The sequence below is a fragment of the Odontomachus brunneus genome, unplaced genomic scaffold, assembly GCF_010583005.1.
Source record: "Odontomachus brunneus isolate Ranch 3 - 2012 unplaced genomic scaffold, Obru_v1 Obru_scaffold_022, whole genome shotgun sequence".
Classification (NCBI taxonomy): Eukaryota; Metazoa; Arthropoda; class Insecta; order Hymenoptera; family Formicidae; genus Odontomachus; species Odontomachus brunneus.
This window is the reverse complement of record NW_022639472.1, coordinates 1,177,951-1,195,796: the sequence shown is the minus strand read 5'-3', so window position 1 is coordinate 1,195,796 and position 17,846 is coordinate 1,177,951. Positions and strand designations below refer to the sequence as shown.

The following is a 17,846-nucleotide window of genomic DNA, read 5'->3' as shown; positions in this document are numbered from 1 at the left end:
CTCTCTCTCTCTCTCTCTCTCTCTCTCTCTCTCTCTCTCTCTCTTTCTCTCTGTGTCTGTACCTCTGTGTCTCTGTATGTTTCTCTCTTTCTCTGTCCTTTGCTCTCCTCGAGAGCCGGGATTCCTCGAAGATTTAGCTAATTTAGTATTTAAAGTGGCCATAACGCCCGAATCTAACAAACTTCGATCGTATACCTGTCGTCTGAATTATTCGGCCCGTCGGCGTTCGCACACATTAAAAACGTACCCCCTTCGTTGACCACGTTCGCGATTACGTCCCGCGCATACGCCTACGGCGTATTAATTGCTCGCGCGAGTATGCGAGTAAGGTCCCCGGTAAAAGACACGAGAGGACGTTAATAGGTCGACGATTCGCCCCGGGTTAAACCGGGTTTAAATGCGAAGCGCCGAAAATGCAGCGAGAGCAAAAGGACCATTCGGTGTGGTCGTTGGTACTTTCTTCTAATAAAGCGCGCAATTACGAATACGGAACGACCTACGGAGAGCGTCATAGGAATGGCGTGGAAATAAACGGCAGAAAACGATTCCCTTCCGTGAACTCTGATAATTCTGAAACTCGTTTGGAAAATTTCGGTCGATTCTAGACTTCGGAGAGTCCGAATTATAACACCGTAAAGAAAGGGAACGCACCTCCTCCCGAACAATATGACCTCTCATTCAGTGAAACTCCCGCGGGAAATGCCGTAAAGTATCACGAGTCGTGCGAGGCGTCTCGCGATCTCGATTGCGATGCAGAGATACTCGTCACAAATGCTGTTCGTAGAGCTATCGCCGGGCAGTCCTTCAGGTCGTGAGAACGCGAGCATCGGGCTCTCGAGGAGGCGCTGCCCGGAATCATTCTCGACGGCTCGTTCCATCAACGTGGCTGACACTTTCTCACACAGCTTAACGCGACTTTTTTGGCGCCGGCATTCACGACGGCACGACGGCTAATAGTATGCGCGACGACCGGGCCAGTTACCGAGGTCGCTTCCGTGTCCTCGGCCGGAGGAATTTCGAGATCTCGCGTCAGGTAGACCGTAACTCCCGCGGGTATACTGCGCCCGTGCACGAATGCCCTTAACTCCTTGGCTCCGTTAAATAACGATCGCGGCCCACCGTCGGCATTTTTCGCATCTACCGGGCCGGATCTTTCGCGGAAGCGGATTTCTGGCACGGATCGAAACGCTCGCGCGTTTTCGCAACCGCATAAATTTGGATGATTCGCGAAATAAGCTGCAGAATGGCATTTTTGCGAATCGAGACACCCGCGAAATCGTCTGCGAAAGATTTCATTTGATTTCGGGGAACGACGAGACATTGGCGTTGATCGGCGGCCGAAAGGATACGCGTAGGGTTATTACTGATTCGCCATTGTTCGCACACGTCGCGGTATTCTATCCGTGTCGGCCGTAATAATAGCGCCGGGAATATATATGCGTCGCGTTGCCGCTTATGAATTTGTATCGGCCTCTGTTTTTGACTCGTTACACGCGTCACTCTTGAGCACCGTCGATACTACGAGCGGAATTACACCAGCGCCAATCCGGCCCGGGCCGCGGAATAAGCGCTCGTCAATGCCAATCATTAAATGCGAATTAATGATCCGGCCATTGTGCGCGTTTATGCGTCGTTCTATCCGTTCGAGGGACGATTAGCGACGGATTACGGGGCACCGCGGTGTCGGAGATAATGCTCGCTCCATTGAACGTCCGCCACCGGCTAATTTAAATCCGCGTCGCGAAAAAGGACTCGGGCTATCGAGGCAACAGGATTTCGGCGCGATCCGCCGCGATTCGGGGCCAATTTTCGATTTAATCCAACGACATGTTGCGCGATCTATACGAGCGCGTTATTATTCAGATCGGCGCGTTATCTCGCCTGAATACCGGCTCGTTACGCTGAATTATATTTCATGAAATGGGTATTACTGTCATACGTTCGGTAGATGCGCTGAAAATGCGCGAAGCGCGCTCGCGAGCGGCTCGCGATCACGCCGCGAACGATCGGAAATGCACGAATTTATCAGCGCGACGCGATATTGCTGTTATTACGGCTGCGGAATTTTAATGGAAATCTTTTTGGCAGCGCGCGGATTTCGCTCACTTTGTGTTATTTAGCCAACCGTGATCTCCCCACCTCTCTATATCCCAATATGAATTTTATTTTATAACAGAAGGATTTTCTCCAAATACTCGCCTAATATCGACGAAAACACAGTACTGTGAGTTCCGACTGTCGCTCGCACTGAGAGAAAAATGTTTGATATTTGTAACTATAGTCACAACTATAGTCTACAGAGAAATAATTTCTATAAATTGTGGAGGATCGAGAAAACAACTTTTTAAATGAAATTTTACCGTAATGTGAGCAATAACAATCTCATGTGTATGTACCACTACTACCATTTTCGTGTTAAAACAACCAGAAAATGCGTAATTGAGGTAAAAAATGACTATAATTTCAGTTGGATCAAGCATTTCTTTTTCTCTCAGTGTGGATTTCGTGGCGGCTCCAAGTTCTCCGAGCTCGGGAGAAAGAGGTTGAGTCGTTTCGATCGAATCTTCGCGGATCAAAAATCACCGCGAATGCGAAGCAGCCGCAAAACATTCGCGACGAAGAAGAATGGCGGCGACGTACGCCCGTTTTCCACGGTGTAAACGGAGAAACGGATGAAACGCAAGACCGGAGAGCCCGGCTCCTCTCTTTCTGTGTTTCTCTCTCTCCCTTTCTCCCAATCCGCCTCGATTTATTACGGTGGCACGAGGATGATTTTCGAGAAAGAGAAAGAGAGAGAGAAAGGGAGAAAGAGAGACGAGTTGAGCTCTCGCGGAGCTCTCGGAGCCCTGGAGAGATTTATCGCGGAACGCGGAACGTTCCGTTAAGGATGCGGGCTAAAAATCAAGCGCGTCGGGTAGACCTCCTCTCTCCGCCTGTACCGCGCTCGTTGTACATTTGCGTACATACAGACGCGGTGACCGATGTAAGGAGAAGCCGGCGAACAGAGTGGCATTGACGACAGCGTGTTCTCGTGAGCAACGGTATCGCAACGGGCCGAAAGAAAGGTTGCCTTGTCCTCCCGCTTTCCTGTCGGCGAGAGAGAATCCGTGTGTACCGGCTTCGTGACATGCGTCCGCGTGTACGCTAATCGTCATCGAGGATATGGCCCCGGGGCCCACGACGTTCCTCTCTCATTGTCCTAATTTCGGGGCCCGTCGATCGCGCACGACCGCGAGAGACGCGAGCGCGCGGACGCCTAATGCGCGGCGTCATTCATCAGCATTTACTTGTAATAAATATCTCCAGGTCAGATTGTGCGTTTCTCTATAACGACGCGCCACGTCGGGCTGAATATATATCACGGTCTCGTCAAAATTCGGCCTTTGCGGCTGGTTCGATGCGAGTCTAGACGAGCGTGAAGAAAAATTGCCTCGTAATACGAGCATCGATAGAGAAGAAGGTTGACGGCACGTCGCCTTCTTTCCACGCGAATTAAGTCGGATGTTTAATTTCTTCAGAAGGGAAGAGAGAGAGAAAGTGGGGGAGATTCGTTTATTCCGAGAGATTTGCGGGTTTTCTGACGTGGCCGGCTCTCGTGCTCATTGAACGAAATAATAAAGTAACGGCCGGGAGACCATTACTTTCATGCAGTCGCGCGGCTAAGATGAGGTTTAATGTACTCGCGAAATTAGAGGTTTAAAGTCCCAGCCCGCGGCGTAAATTAATCGTTCGAAGCCAACCCGTTGGCCGTCGAAACGAAGGCGTTGCTTTTGGCCTATGAGAAATGAAGTCGCCTCGATGAACACCTGCTAAAGTTTGCGTTGCGTTTAAGTTCGAATTTACCGTCGACAAATATAAGACGCCCCGTTCGTCGTCGCGCTACACCGGGGGAGAAAGTTTCCCTTTGAGAGGAGTGCAGTAAATGACTACCGGTAACGTAGTGCGATCGACTATGGCGAACTTTGCGATCGTAAATCCTACCGGTTGCAGCACCGATTGTAAGTAACTGCATCAAGTACAAACGTTACGCGCAGTGGATCGCGGCCGAGCAAGAGGAACATAAGTTACACGACCTGAAAACGCGCGCGTGCGGCGACAGTAAAACATGAGTTTTCAAAATCCGTACTAACAAGACTGTAAATCTCGGCGTCTGAAATTCGATTTCGAGCGTCAGTAAGACGGCAGAAAACACCCGATCAAAATACACGTTAACAAGAGATAATTCGCTTATTAGTTTCGTTCGGTGTTTCGAGCGAATTCTTCATAAGAGTGCGAATTTCGTTATCAGAAATCTGATTATTACGGATTAAAGATATCTGTGATACGAAGTGCACTCGGTATTCGATATGCATGCACTAACCGCTGTGAATCTCTCTCTCTCTCTCTCTCTCTCTCTTTCATCAAACCGCGGGTGGGGGCAGAGATTTTCTTTTGCGAAAAACGGGATCATTGAGACGGATAAACTTTCTCACATTATTCACGGTCGCGAGAGATGCAATCCGGATAATCTACGCGATGCCTTTGCCGCGCGGAAAACCTTCTCGCGAACTCGGCGGGAGAGGGGAAGAATAATTATAAACATCTCAGGCGGTGGAGAAAGTATCCTCTCGGGGAGTCCCGGCGAGTGGATGACGACGACGTGGCGCGACCGGGCACGACGTACTCCGCGATCATAAATCCTGCCGGTTGTATTAGCGATCCGCGAGTACGTGCGCGGTTGTACGTACATTATGCGCGAAAGGGCTACGGTAAGTCACCCACCTCTTAAGGGAGAGGTAGAGAGAAAGAGAGAGGTGGTATTTCTTCTACCTGCAGCTAGGAAGCGAGAGTAATAGCGTAGCGCTCGGTGTGCATGAGCAAAGCGACCGCACGCTCGACAGAAGGCTCGGTAGGGAGATGAGGGAGAGAGGAGAACAGAGAGAGGGGGAAGGGGGAGTCACGTCGCGCGGAGGCCACTGGCTCATTGATCATTTCGATCACTTATGCTAATCCTCCGCGGTGAAACTGGTTTGGATGCCATTCGAAGTAATTATTTCACACTTGCAAAGCGGCTGTTATTAGTAGCGGAGCCGTAGTTGGTACACGACGACGTGGACGGCCGGGGGGATGCTGCTGGAGTCACCGGGAGACAGGAAGAGTGCGAGGAAGAGAGGGACGAACCGTGGGGTGTGAGGTCTCGGTGACTCTGGCACGGGTGTCCGACGCGCGACATATATACGCCTTTGCATAAGGGCGTCTCGCGTAATCAGAGATCGATCCCGCTGATAGCGGGCCGAGAGTGTAACGCCGCGACGGCGTTATGCAAAAACCGATTAACCCACTTATTGCGACCGTGTGTGTGTGTGTGTGTGTGTGCGCACGCGCGCGCATATTCGTCGAACCAGTACAAGTATCTTCATTAGAATGTTTACGGCGAGATTGCCGACGTGGTTTCGCCCGGATGCTCGACATCGTAGGGGTCTCTTCCTTTTGCATTTTTTCCATGATGAAGTTCCTTGTTTCTTTTTCTTTTTAACGACATTATAATATATGAAACGATATTAATGGGACATGCTCGAGGAAATTCGCGGATATGTGCTGGTTATATGATCCCGTATAAAGATCTGCTGTGCAGTCCAAAGTCCGAAACAATTACTTACATCGCACTATGAATTTCCGCTTGAATGAAAAGAACATTATGTTCATGTCAAGTTCTCGGGTAAGAGCGATAGCTTCCACGTCATTAGGTTAAGACGTAGAATGGCGAATCGAATATATATACACCATCGGCCAATCAATCTTACGACTCCCATGGGAAATGAAAGTGAGAGGTTTTTTTCTCGTCGTTAATGTCGCGGCACGTACAATGTCAGTCTATTATCGTTGCTGTCTTCTTTCGTTTCGCAATTAAACGTCGATTCTCACGCCAGTGAAATTGTCGGGGTGTTCTCATTTAGTGATCTCATTCTGTGATCAATTTGTGATAAATTGCTTCTCGATAAAAAGTTCGATTGAATGCCATATCGTATTTGTGAATTTCTGGCATATAATATTTTCTCTCTCTCTCTCTCTCTCTTTTTTTCTTTCTTCCCAATTCATCGAGTGAGTACCAAATTAATTTTGCTCGTACATGTCAATTAACAAGACTCGCCGTCTTTCGCGGCTTTTTTTACAATATCGTGCTTCTTCTCCTATCTCGCGGCGTCTGGAATAAGAAACGCGAAAGGGTAAGAGAAAAATGCGCTGTTCGACAACTTCGGCCACGGGTGATTTAACGACTCCCTCGAATTTCGATCGAATCGCGCGAGAGGGAAGAGGAACGGCCGACGATGAAGAAGAAACGGAGGAGTTGAAAGATGAGATTTTATAATGAGCAGTAGCTGTTATGAGCGCGAGTGTGTTGCTACGTAATATTAAATGCACGTATCCACAACGGAAAATCGATGAGAAACGACATTCTCAACGAAAACCCATCTTTCGCACTGTGAGTTGAAAACGATATTTCATGGTTACATAAGCAAGTGTTAATAAATCGCTTACACGCTTGATGATGCGTTAACAGGACGCGATCTACGTTGCGTGGGTGACGTTTGATAAATCATGCAACTCCACCACGACTCTAACGCGGCTCTACTTATATACGATAACACAATAATGTTATCACCGTTCATCGACTCATCGAGTATCTCGTTTCCCTTGATTCGTTTCGACATGGTTCGCATGTTGCGCGATAACGCCGCGAAATAACATATCGATTTTTGTATTGCGTCCGGTCGGCGGGAAAGCAAATTGTATCGCAACGTACTCTCCAAAGTGCAATCAATGTATTCTTCACTGAAATATGCTATACTTATAACTGGTTGATTCAGTTAAAAATGTAGCATTACGACCAAAAAAATCTCGCTGAAAGAATCACTTGGTAGTAGCGACTAGTTTCCATCATTGATGCAGTTTACAAATACAGACATAGTTCCATTACACCCAAATCGCATAAAAGTCGGTAATGCTATTATCAGAAACGTACAAAGTTAGACTTGATACAGCGCATAACGAATTTGCAAATATTGCAATGAAATCTTACTCTGGTTAAAATCAGTGAGAAATAGAATAAAGCAGTAAAGTGGGAGTGTTTCCACTGAAAATCAGTGAATATTCTCTGATAATCGATCAAGTGCTCCTTTTGCTGATTTTATCAGAAGCATTTCTACTGATTCGCTTTAGTAGAGTATATAATATGAAAGAGAGAAGAAAGAAGCCTTTCATAATTCGTTATATTGAGAAAAATCCCTCGGTTATCAGAACAAGAGTACGTTTGCTGTTTGATGATCTCTGGGGAAATAGATCAAACAATTGCCGATCATCTTTCATCATTTGTCACTTTAATAAACGTGCGTTGTCTGAGATACAAATCACATTTGTTGTTATATCTCCATTACACAAGTGTTGCTTATAGAGCAGCAAATTGAAAGTAACAGATCATTTGTTCCCACTACGTTCCACATAACTGAAACGTTTGTTGCGGATACTTTGTTGAATTAGCAAAACTTTCTCTCTCAGTGTAGGTTCTGCGATTTTTCGCTCTCGGGCGAAACAGAAGGCCGGTGGCGCGCGTTTCCATGGGACAAAGCTATCTTCGTTGTCTATGCCCATACAGCGCGCAGCGTATAGCGCACGGTAGGGTATTCGTATTTGTATACAATAGGGCATCATAATACGTAATCTGCCTAACGTATTCGCGGGTCGGACTACCTGAACATCTCCCACGTTCGAGGCGGGACGCATTACTCGCTCGCGCGCCACCCCTTCGCTCTCTCGCACTTGTTCGCAAGGAGAAGGTGAGTATGAGGCATGCGGCCGAGCTCGTGCACCACGTGTGAAACGCATCTCGCTCCATCGTAAATCCAGCCGCGGCGCTTCGATCTTCTCTCGTTTGCGCGCCGGCTTTATTTCATATTAAAGCCGGTATGCGCGCGGGATCGATTACGAGGTGCTGCTGCTGTATAGGCCGCTCGCGATGCATCGCCGAGCGTTTGCAAATATTGAGCATTGTGTGCGACTATGCGGCGAAATCTTCTCGGTATATATTTGCACTTACATATAGCGGATAATTGCGAGAAAGCGAGCGAGCGAGTGAGCGAATACGTTTATAAATGCTTGTAACGAGGTAGGAGCGGAAGTTTGGCTTATCCGCGAAATTACACTCGCTCAGGAGCGATGTGTGCCGAAAAGAAGTTAAAACGGACGGAGACATATTTGTTTGGTCTCTCTCTTTCTCGAATTCTCTCTCGAGTCTCTCTTTCTCAGGTAATATACGGTATCTCTATCTTAGAACATCTACCGCGGTTTGTCCGTTGTAAATTCGCGATTCGTGCGCATTGCGCTCTCGTCCTTTCGGGCCTGACTTTATTTCACGTATCGCCGCGGAATGTCAATGCTCCAACTTGGATGTTCGAGCATCGCACGTAAGATATCGATTCGGTCCGGTACACAGTACGTTCGGAACGCGTTGCATTAATATCGAGCCGTGTACCTAGCAATGTAGCAAGGCTCTGATATCCAGGCGTATCTCCCCTATTCCACCCCCACCCCCCGTGTCTGGTTGCTGGATGCAACGCAGGGTGAATGTACGAAAATATCTCGGCGGTATCCTCGGGGCATGTTCCGCAGCGATCACGTAACGCGGTTACATATTGCACATTAAACGTTACCATTCTCGCCGTGCGTGTACAGTTTGCGTTCCGAGAGTATAAATTACTCGCGGCAGTGTTCGCCAATTTTCGCGTGCGCTCGCTCACTCGCGCAAAACTATCGAGTAACCTCAAGCGGACGAGCAAACAGTATTTTCGGCTGTGCAGCAAAAATCCAAAAATGGTTTTTCTCAGACCGCGGAACGGGGGAAACTCGTCATTCGGGGGACGGATGGACAGTGGGAATATCGTCGGGAACTCTCTGTGGCCCCGCGCTCACCACCGCCGAGAACTCCGTCGCGGGCGCTACGAACGGCTCGGAATAATATCATTGAAATGCGGCTTATAAATATTGCAAAACGTGAGCTTGCGAGTCCCTCGACGGGCCACGGCTCCGCGGCCACGGCTGATCCTAGCGCCGATGAACCGCACTCTCCCCTTCGCGTTCCCTCGATCTTCTCTTTACGCCGCATCGCGAATACACCTCCGGCCAAAGCCGCGAAACTCGGCGTCCCGCGCGTTGTTAGCATGATTCTCGCGTTACCGTCAGAAAAGTGCTACTTTATTGAACGACGGGGCGGAACGCGCGACGAGAAAACGGCGCGAGGCTATCGCGAGGCGATAGCGCGCGGAGAATGTACGCGTTAAGGGTACTGCCAGGTATCCCGGACGATAGCGAAACGTTGGTAATCGTGACGTCGACGGGGAGGATAGATGCTCATGCAAATTTCAGGGATTTAGGATCCCTGCTCCTGCACTCCGCCCCGCGGTGAGCGGCGCGATCTCTGGCAGATTTGAATCATTAACTGCCGTTATCGGCGCGAGCGCGACCAGCAACGCCCGTTTTCGAACGGATAATTGTTATCACGCCGCTGCTCTCTCTCTCTCTCTCTCCCTCTCTCTCTCTCTCTCTCTCTCTCTCACGGACAAGCACCAGGCGCGTCAACCCTGAGAGCATCAATTTGCCGAGCGATTTCCTCGTTGGCCCGCTCGCGGCGATTAAGTCCGACCGTGAAAGAATAATCCGCGCCGAGCGGTGCGCAGAGGAGATCGGCAGCCGATCGGAAATCGTATAACCACGTTAGCCATCCTCCTCTTCGGTCCTGCAATTAAAACGCGCTCGGGACGCGTCGATGCGTTCCGATTAAAAGGTAGCCGACGTCCCTCTCTCCCTCCCCCGTCTCTCCGCCGTGTAAACGGTAATTCAAGTTCGCCGATCGTAACTCAAGTGCGCACGCCCGACCGATAAAATATAATCGAACGACTAGCCGCGCGAACGCCATAAATTGGTCGCTAAACGCGGCGCGAATTCCGCGGGGAACGATCGGCAGACGTGCTGATCGGCCGCTCGCTCGCGCGTCTCGAATCCGTGAATTAAGTTATTCCCGCTAATCGGCTTCCGAGCCGCCGTGATATACACTCGATCGTAAAGTTGAACTTCATTCCGCATTCCTGTCGGACGCTCCCTTTACACGCACACGCACACCCCCTCATGGCAGTGGCATAAAGCGGTTCGCGCTACCGTTTCTCGTTCCAACTCCTCTCTTTCTCTCGCCTTTTACGGCTCTGTTGCGATGTGACAACAACAGGGTTAAGAGTCAAGGATGAACTTGAACGCGGACTGCTGCTCGCCAAGATGGACGCGAGCTGGGACGACTTTATGCCCGCGGTAAGCCGGCATTAGGTCTTAAGCCGGGATTAGTTCCTTTACGTGCGCCGAAAAGCCGAGGAGCTCGATGCGCTCCGCGGCAATGGCTCGTTTCGTGCTCCGATCTGGAAGCGATCGGGAGCTCAAAGACGTCTCTCTCTCTCTCTCTCTCTTTCTCTTCTCCTTTCACCGTAATGCGAAGATTTATCGATTCCGTGGAAGAAAATAGGAACCACTCAAACGCGGAGGATCATCGTGAGTGTAAAGTCTCTATTACCCGCCGCCTGTTGAGACAAACGGTTTCTCAGCTTCCCCAAGTAACACCTTCCACGAGATAGACGTAGGATCTTTAAATAAGAACTCGTTGCGCGTCAATCCGAGTGAGATCAATCATTTTGCACACGTTCATATACATTCTCCTTCGCTTGCGCGTTTATTCCGATCAAGCCAGTGAGTCGTATTGTGTAGAATCGCACCGACACGTTTCTACAACTCGCGATTTTTTTCATCCTCTTTCTTTTTTTTCTATAGCCGAGTCTCTCGGCGAGGTCGTGGAACGTCAGTAGAGGCTCAAGATGCCCTCTCAACCGCGATACTTATCGACGCCCGGAATCGACGGGGTTAATAGCCACGTACGCGCCAATATCCGCGATAAAAAGAGTTAACGTTTTTTTTCCGCTGACAATGGCTCATCTCTGCGTTCAGGGAGAAAGAAAGAGAGAGAAAGAGAGAGATCTCGAAACTCGATCGGCCGTATGGAGCATGAGAGCCGTTGTCCGTCCGTCCGAGCGGGCCGATGGCCCAATAGAAGACCCACGGAGATTAGATCGGATTGGCCCTTTCTGCGGAGCCGTTGAACGACCGGTATTGTCCGTCTTAAGTACTTCGGCCACGCATCGATGATGTCGACACGAATCGCGTGAACCGCGCCGTAGAGAAGACCGTGAGGCTCGGGGGTTTAAATTTGGCTGCCGATCGGGATATACACTCGCTCCTCTCTCTCTCTCTCTCTCTCCCTCTGGTTTCTCTCGTTCTTGCTTCTCTCGCACTCGTATCTCGAGTCTCTATCGATGTACCGTTTCTTTAATTACAGACTGCCTCCGTGGGCTCCCGTTGACCGCGCCGGCTGCGCTTCGTTAGGGGGGAAACGCGGTATTCCGTCTTCCGCGGCTCTGACGGCGAGCGCGGCTCGCGAACTTCCATTGTACCTTTCTCCCCCGAGTCGTGTTGCTAAATCGCGAGCTTCGCGAGGTCGGCGTTTCAAAGTTTTGCTTCCTGCTCGCGAGAGAGCTAATGCGCGTCGCGACGGCTGTCATTAATTAGCCGCGCATTTTCGCGGCGGCTCGTAATGGGTTCCTCGCTGGGAGCGGCGAGGAAGCTACGGACGAAGGAGCCGGGTCGAGAGAAAGAGAGAAAGAGAGAGAGTTGTTGAATGCCGCGCAACTCGTCATCTCTTTGCCTCGTCGGAACTGCTAGAGATGCTAGAACGCAGCGCGTTTCGCCAGATGACTTTTTCGCGCTCTGTGTAAAGCTGGCCACACACACTTTTCGTAACAGTAACCGTAAGACGTAACGTAAGAATTGACCAATCATGTTGAAAATCGTCGAATCGTAAGGTCGTCATTTTTATGAATATTCAATCGCAATTCTTACGTTACGTCTTACGGTTACTGTTACGAAAAGTGTGTGTGGCCAGCTTAACTCAATCAGATCACCACATGGATCAGCGCTTCCGATTGTGTGCGCGCGCGCGGCAGCAATCATGGAGTGGAAATTATTCGCGATCGCGGCGGCGAGATCCCGTTGTTCCGTGCGAATCGATTCCGCAGTAGGAAAGTGGTAGGCGCTCGGTGAGAAGCGATCACGGAGAGAGAATCTGATATGCGTAACGTCGACGTGCGTTCGCGTATATATATCGCTCGGAACGGAATCGCGCATAACGACATAATTCATTAACAATTCGATTCACGGGGAACAATCGGATTCATTAGTACCCGTGGCGTGGTCTTCTCGCTGACCGCTCTGACCGTCCGTCCCGTCAGTCTGTCCGTCTTCTCGTCCGTCTTCCCTGTCCCTGAGAGGTATAAATACGTCTCTTATTGCCCGGCTCGTTCGATTATTCGTTTTACCAATCAACGCTCGCGGTTGTATCTCGCTCCGGTGCGAGAGCGCATCCACAGAATCTGGGATCGATGAACGAACCCGGAGGAATCTCGCCTGTTCTATTCGAGGAGCTCTCCTCGTCCCGCTTCTCTCGGTGGCTTCTTTCTCTCCACCTCCCCCGCCTCGCTTCTTCTCTTTTCTCTTTCTCTCTCTCTCTCTCTCTCTCTCTCTCTCTCTTTCTCTCTCCCTTTCTCTCTCTCTCTTTCTGTCGCGGCACCAGATGATAGACGCGGGGCCTACTATGCGGCCCCGGTCGGTCGATACATCTTGCGCCAGGAAGATAAATACCCGAGCGAGTACCCGGCTGGATTTAGACGAACAATCGGCTAATGATGTCAAGGTTGAAAAGTCGCTTCGTTAAGGTAACGAAGCAATTTCGAGAAGTCCTTTCGCGGGTCCCTCCCATCATCCTTCTCTTTCTCTCTCTTTCTCTCTCTTTCTCTCCTCCGTCTTGTTTGCCAGACCTTGTTTGCGTGCCGAGACGCGAGGTGGTCTTCCGCGTTTTACATAATTTTAATATCCCCGACAGTTGCGCCTCGAGAAGGAGAAGCCATTTTTGCGGCCACGGGCTACTTTGTGTCTGAATGGCGTTGGCGATTTGTTTCCCGCACGCACGAATAAAGGAATCGATTATGTCGGCCATCGGGCCCCTCTCTCTCTCGCGTGGTACTGAATGGCCGTCGATTTACTCGGGGCATGCCGCGCGCACCGCCTCTGAAAAACTCGGGTGTGGACGCCTTAAACGTATGCAGATTGCCCGCGGCATGATATTTCGCCGGTGCCTGCGCGTTCACGCGACAAGTAAGACGTCCGCGTTTTATTAATGTCCCGTATTTGTTGCGGCAGAGCCGCGAAGCCGTAGATATTTAAATGTAACACATATCACCTCGCCAAGATATTAACATAAATTTCCAAGCGCGTTTTTTTAATAGTCCCACTCCGGGCGGCGTGTCGCCTTGTTTAAGTATTTAAAATGATACATGATTGTATTTTCGCGACTATCTCGCGGAGAGATATCGCGGCGAGACATGCTCTCGCGCTATTTTCACGGTTTTGTCGGCATAAACAAAGGAACAGAGCTGCGACCGTTTGTGTCGGAAGTATTTGCGTGGGTCGAGATTCATAAATATTTTTCGAATCAATACGAGAGACCAGACTAACGCTACCGCAGCTATTAACTATCGTCTCTCAGCGAAATTCGCTGCTGCCCGAAACGTCATTCGTGTCACTTGGCGGACAAACGGCACGTGTAATCGTCTCCCCGTCGTCAATTAAATGCGATTTCCAACAGCCGCGTGGAAAACCAGGCTCGCAGACGCCGAGCACTCGGCACAAATAAACCCCCCGCGGCTCAAAAGCCTCGAGTGGCGGGAGGATGCGAGGAGGAGGCAAACGGCATGAAAAGGCAAGTGCGGTAGTAAAAACGCACAGGTGGGAGGATTAGTTCGTTCGTCGCTGCTGCTACTGCTGCTGCTGAAGAGAAAGAGAAAGAGAGAAAGCGAGGAATCTCGCGGCGCGTTGAATACATTCGGATTTCGTCCCGACCGATGCAACGCGGCGTCCGATGCATGCGTCCATACGCTCCCGCCGGTCCATCCATCCATCCTACCATCTATATTCCCGCTCGCGGGCCATTCGCACTTTGCCAAGCAATCCTCATTCCCATTTATCACCTCTTCCTCGCCGCTCCTTCTTTTCTATCAGCCCGTTCTTCCACGGCACGTCCTTCTTTTTTAAACCCTTCGACTCCAATTGGTTTCTTTCGAGGCCTCTCATTCGGACGTCTCTCGTCCTCTCTTTATCCGTCCTCTTCTCTTCTTCGCGCTTCTTCTTCTCCTTCTTCTTTGCGTTCGTTCTCTCTTTCTGTCCCTTTACCCTCCCTCGGCTTCTCTCTTTTTCTCTCTTCGCTGTATGCAGGTACGAGTGCGAATTTGTTCTCCCGTGTCGTTTCGTCCGGTCCAAAGCACTTTCTTATTTCTGGCTACCTCGGGGAAGGTAAGGAGTAAAGCGAAGGGGGATCCGCGAAAGAAAGGTGTACGACGACGTGCGAGGAGGGAACTGGCGAAACATCGGACTGGACCAGACATTTGCACGCTTTATCGCACACGGGGAGAACGCTCGCGATCCGACAGCGCGGAAAATTGATCGTTAGAATCGCCTATTATTTCGATCCTCTTATCTTATCACAAATACACTCTTATTATATGCGTGGAAACAATCTTCCTTCAATTGGCTCTTCTCAAGGATTTGAAAACTACACGAATGTACTCTGTTCGTGCAGCTTTGTACCGTGTTATTGATTTTCAAATATTAAATAATAATATTAAATAATAATGAAGAGATGACGAACAACAAGCACTCTCTTTTCTTCTCTCTTTCTTTTTTTCTCTCATACTTATCGCAGTTAAAGCTGCATCCCTTGAAGCACTTGATTTGCCATTTAAAAGTATCTCGCCTCCAGTGTCCGCGTCGCAAGGAGAAATTACGTTCCCATCTTCTTCTTAGGATATCGCGTCCCGCGAGGCGGGATTCTCCTCTCCCGTTGTATATCACTATAACGCCGCATTATTTCGAAGGTTTTCGACGGTAATCACGGACGATTATTGTCCCGGTGGCCACCTACCGAGTATTAATAAAGCCGAAGAAAGGTGGCGGCAGGTCGCCACGTTAACCCCGACTGCGCGGTCTGACATAGAGGAATCGAGATTTCGGTCTGTCGGAGCCACCGTTGGGTGGCTGGCTTGGCTGGCCGGGCCCTGGGGGAATATCACGGGGGAATAGCCCGCGCGGGATACGAGGACCCTTCCAGGAAGAAATAAGCGAGAGAGGAGCCTTATCGTTTGTGATCGCCAGCCCCGGTCTCACAATCAATACTTAGGTTAATAATGAGGCTGCAGCATTCCCCGACATTTTATTATCATTATTATTTATTGTTAATTCGCCTCCTCCTGGGCCAAGCCGGCCCATGGGTGGTAATAACACCTTGAGAAGAACAATGCGCCCGTTCTCTTATATGACGGTCAAAAAGAACGCGGTAACGCCGCGGAATGATTTGCATTCAGCTCTCGGATTCTCTCGCCGCCACGACCTCGTCGTCGGTTTATTCCGTCGGGGAAAACGTCCTCGACTATTTTACTTCGCGGATCGTCACGCGGCATCTGTAACCGCTCGCGTAGCGCGAAACGCGGAAATAAAATTGTACAGAGATTCTAAGAGGATCATCGTGACATCGCGTCTTTCATCTCTGCAAATTCAACGTCAGTCCAGTGTTTTGTAGGGAAAATCTGAGAAAATGATCGCGTTGTTAAAAGTTAGACATATACACGGATATATATTAATATTTTGCATCTCACGGCGATTATCCTATGATATGAGCACGATGAAAATATTCACGTGATATGAGCGGACTGAGAGAGAACGAAACGCTTTTAATTTACTCAGTGCGTCACACTCATTCCCCTGATCTCCGGGAAAGATCAGGCCAACGAGGAGCTTCAGAGAGCAAGCACACGTAAAGTGACTTTTCTTCCACCCTCGTGGCCGGCTTTTACGGAATATTGTTAATCTCGGCCTTTGTGGCGTTTCATTGTCCCGCTCGCGGAAGGCGGCTCAACGACGTGTCTATTGTGGCCGTGCGTCGTCCGAGCGCTTCGTCCTGGTGCTCCGTAAAGGAATAGCCGTCGCACAACTTGCACAAAGCGTGCGCTTGTCCACAAGGGCAACGACTCTGTAACGCACATTACCATTTTGACCATTCGCTATTGTGATTATTACCGGCATCTTCCCGAGATAATAGACAGTATTGACATCTTTTTCGATATTTTATTATTCGAGCCTTTATAATTTATAATATCGCGCACATTTGTTCTCGTCCTATGCCAAAAAAGGCAATTCGTTTTTGCCTCTTTTCAACGATTCCAGCCTTCTCCTTTCAATTTATGAAATATGGGATGTTAATGGAATTTATGTAAAAAAGAGTGGAAATGTATATTAAATTGTTCAGAAATTATACTTATAATCAGTGTTGTAACAGATACATGTTTTGAAGTAGCTAGATATAGATACAGATACAGTAAGAAAAATGTAACTAGATAAAGATACAGATACGAATTTCATATAAATAACTAGATGTAGATACAGATACTTTGAGAATGTATTTAAATCTCTTCAAATACTTTTCAGATATTTCGATTACGGAGCGCTCAGTGAGCTCTTACATTTCATTGATACATATTTTTAGATCTAAAAGAATATGCCGATGGGATACAAGAGCTCACTGAGTGCTTAGTGAGTAGTTATAGTACTGAATGCACCCAATGGGCGCGTTCAGCGGAAAAAACGCTCAGTGAGCAATCAGCGATTATTGGTTCTTACTGTTAGATTCCTACATCTAGACCAATTATATTGACAAATTACATTGACGAATTACTCAACTGTTGTGCAACTGTTGAATTCGCTGAACGCACTCAATAAAGCAATTATGGTGTAAGAATATAAGGGTTGCGTTCCGTTTTCACACATTATGCGCGAATTCCCTACAGTTCACATGACGTGAACTGTAGATAAATGCACGCATATACGTTAACGCGACCAAGGAGTTTCATTGCACATCATGGAGGTGGCAGTAGAACTAATCAGAAAGTTACCACAAAATATATTATGTTTATGTTACGTCTGATGAGAGCCATTAGGTTTTCGCATTTGTGGCAACTTTCTGATTGGTAGCTACTGCGTATCCACCGGAATGCATCATCTTATATTCTTACACCATAGAAAACAACTTTGTCTCTTGTGAAAAAGTAACAATTATATATAAAATCACCAAAATTATAAATTATTTCGTATCTGTATCTAAAATAATAAATTTAGATACAGATACGAGATAAAATGTAACTAGATATAAATACAGATTTTGAAATGAAAAATATAACTAGATACAGATATAGATACATAAAAAGTATCTAGATACTGCAAAAAGATACATGTATCTAGATACATTTCAACACTGCTTATAATGATGAATTTTTATATCGAATTGGAACCGAAAAATCTTATACGTGAAATAATTAAATTCACCTAGATTGCGTTCCAAAACATCCTTTTTGAGGAAATTTTACTCGAGACTCTATAGTTTATGTAACGTAAATTGTAGGTATTGAGTAAAATTTTTCTCAAAAAGAACGTTTTGGAATGCAACCCTAATCTATATGTGTACCTTGTACACAGTATTCCCGCAAATACGACTCGTCGTGTCGAAAGTCGTGCGATCTTCGAATTACAACAATATCCGTATATATATATATATATATATATATATATATATATATATATATATATATATATATATATATATATATATATATATATAT

The 17,846-nt window shown here is 48.1% G+C and overlaps 1 protein-coding gene across 1 annotated transcript in view; it reads right to left on the bottom strand.

The window, feature by feature from the left end:
• LOC116842206 (ephrin-B2) overlaps nt 1–17,846 on the bottom strand; it is a 517,056-nt gene that overhangs the window by 151,170 nt on the left and 348,040 nt on the right. The window lies entirely within an intron of this gene.